The sequence below is a fragment of the Arachis hypogaea genome, chromosome 5, assembly GCF_003086295.3.
Source record: "Arachis hypogaea cultivar Tifrunner chromosome 5, arahy.Tifrunner.gnm2.J5K5, whole genome shotgun sequence".
In the NCBI taxonomy this organism is placed as follows: domain Eukaryota; kingdom Viridiplantae; phylum Streptophyta; class Magnoliopsida; order Fabales; family Fabaceae; genus Arachis; species Arachis hypogaea.
Window position 1 is genome coordinate 72892246 of NC_092040.1, and position 2850 is coordinate 72895095.

At 44.4% G+C, this 2850-nt stretch overlaps 1 non-coding gene across 1 annotated transcript; it reads left to right on the top strand.

The window, feature by feature from the left end:
* The first annotated feature begins 2326 nt into the window (after positions 1-2326).
* Positions 2327-2434, top strand: LOC112804880 (small nucleolar RNA R71). Its single transcript, XR_003203498.1, has one exon. It is a non-coding gene; the product is annotated as a small nucleolar RNA R71 (small nucleolar RNA).
* The last annotated feature ends 416 nt before the right edge of the window (positions 2435-2850 follow it).

A 2850-nucleotide genomic window follows, 5' to 3' on the forward strand; every position in this document is an offset into this window, starting at 1 on the left:
AAATGAAGGAGTGAAGGAGGGTTATATAGGAGAGGGGAGGGAGGGTTCGGCCATTTGAGGGTGGGTTGGGAGGGAAAGTGGTTTGAATTTAATGGTGAGGTAGGTGGGGTTTTATGAAGGATGGATGTGAGTGGTGAAGAGAAAGATGGGATTTGATAGGTGAAGGGTTTTTGGGGAAGAGGTGTTGAGGTGATTGGTGAATGGGTGAAGAAGAGAGAGAGAGTGGTAGGGTAGGTGGGGATCCTGTGGGGTCCACAGATCCTGAGGTGTCAAGGAAAAGTCATCCCTGCACCAAATGGCAAACAAAATCACGTTTTTAGCCATTTCTGGCGTTAAACGCCGGGCTGGTGCCCATTTCTGGCGTTTAACGCCAGCTTCTTGCCCCTTTCTGGCGTTTAACACCAGTCTGGTGCCCCTTTCTGGTGTTAAACGCCCAGAATGGTGCCAGACTGGGTGTTAAACGCCCAACAGCTAACCTACTGGCGTTTAAACGCCAGTGTGTGCGTCCTCCAGGGTGTGCTGTTTTTCATCCTGTTTTTCATTCTGTTTTTGCTTTTTTCATTGATTTTGTGACTTCTCATGATCATCACCCCAACAAGCGCTTCTTTAATGTCAGTAGCTTGACAGAGGACTCTCATGGAGCCTCACAGATACTCAGAGCCATGTTGGAACCTGCCAACACCAAACTTAGAGTTTGAATGTGGGGGTTCAACACCAAACTTAGAGTTTGGTTGTGGCCTCCCAACACCAAACTTAGAGTTTGACTGTGGGGGCTCTGTTTGGCTCTGTTTTGAGAGAAGCTCTTCATACTTCCTCTCCATGATGACAGAGGGATATCCTTGAGCCTTAAACACCAAGGATTCTTCATTCACTTGAATGATCAACTCTCCTCTATCAACATCAATCACAGCCTTTGCTGTGGCTAGGAGGGTCTGCCAAGGATGATGGATTCATCCATGCACTTCCCAGTCTCTAGGACTATGAAATCAGTAGGGATGTAATGTCTTCAACTTTAACCAGAACATCCTCTACAAGTCCATGGGCTTGTTTTCTTGATTGTCTGCATCTGTAGTGAGATTTTGCAGCTTGCATCTCAGAGATCCCTAACTTCTCCATTACAGAGAGAGGCATGAGGTTTACACTTGACCCTAAGTCACACAAGGCCTTCTTGAAGGTCATGGTGCCTATGGTACAAGGTATTAAAACTTCCCAGGATCCTGTCTCTTTTGAGGCAGTTTCTGCCTAGACAAGTCATCCAATTCTTTGGTGAGCAAAGGAGGTTCATCCTCCCAAGTCTCATTTCCAAATAACTTGTCATTCAGCTTCATGATTGCTCCAGGTATTTAGCAACTTGCTCCTCAGTGACATACTCATCCTCTTCAGAGGAAGAATACTCATCAGAGCTCATGAATGGCAGAAGTAAGTCCAATGGAATCTCTATGGTCTCAGTTTGAGCCTCAGATTCCCATGGTTCCTCATTGGGGAACTCATTGGAGGCCAGTGGACGCCCACTGAGGCCTTCCTCAGTGGCGTTCACTGCCTCTTCTTCCTCCCAAAATTCGGCCATGTTGATGGCCTTGCACTCTCCTTTTGGGTTTTCTTCTGTATTGCTTGGAAGAGTACTACGAGGGAGTTCAGTAATTTTCTTGCTCAGCTGTCCCACTTGTCCTTCCAAGTTTCTAATGGAAGACCTAGTTTCAGTCATGAAACTTTGAGTGGTTTTGATTAGATCAGAGATCATGGTTGCTAAGTCAGAGTTATTCTGCTTAGAACTCTCTGTCTGTTGCTGAGAAGATGATGGAAAAGGCTTGCTATTGCTAAACCTGTTTCTTCCACCATTATAGTTATTGAAACCTTGTTGAGGTCTCTGTTGATCCTTCCATGAAAGATTTGGATGATTCCTCCATGAAGGATTATAGGTGTTTCCATAGGGTTCTCCCATGTAATTCACCTCTTCCATTGAAGGATTCTCAGGATCATAAGCTTCTTCCTCAGATGAAGCTTCCTTAGTACTGCTTGGTGCATTTTGCATTCCAGACAGACTTTGAGAAATTATATTGACTTGTTGGGTCAATATTTTATTCTGAGCCAAAATGGCATTCAGAGTGTCAATCTCAAGAACTCCTTTCTTCTGACTAGTCCCATTGTTCACAGGATTTCTTTCAGAAGTGTACATGAATTGGTTATTTGTAACCATTTCAATCAGTTCTTGAGCTTCAGTAGGCGTCTTCTTCAGATGAAGAGATCCTCCAGAAGAGCTATCCAAAGACATCTTGGATAGTTCAGAGAGACCATCATAGAAAATACCCATGATGCTCCATTCAGAAAGCATATCAGAAGGACACTTTCTGATTAATTGTTTGTATCTTTCCCAAGCTTCATAGAGGGATTCTCCTTCCTTCTGTCTGAAGGTTTGGACTTCCACTCTAAGCTTACTCAATTTTTGAGGTGGAAAGAACATTGCCAAGAAGGCATTGACTAGCTTTTCCCAAGAGTCCAGGCTTTCTTTAGGTTGAGAGTCCAACCATGTTCTAGCTGTGTCTCTTACAGCAAAAGGGAATAGCATAAGTCTGTAGACCTCAGGGTCAACCCCATTAGTCTTGACTGTGTCACAGATTTGCAAGAACTCAGCTAAAAACTGATGAGGATCTTCCAATGGAAGTCCATGGAACTTGCAATTCTGTTGCATTAGAGAAACTAGTTGAGGCTTAAGCTCAAAGTTGTTTGCTCTAATGGCAGGGATAGAGATGCTTCTCCCATAGAAATCGGGAGTAGGTGCAGTGAAGTCACCCAGCACCTTCCTTGCATTATTGGCATTGTTGTTGCCTTCGGCTGCCATGAGTTCTTCCT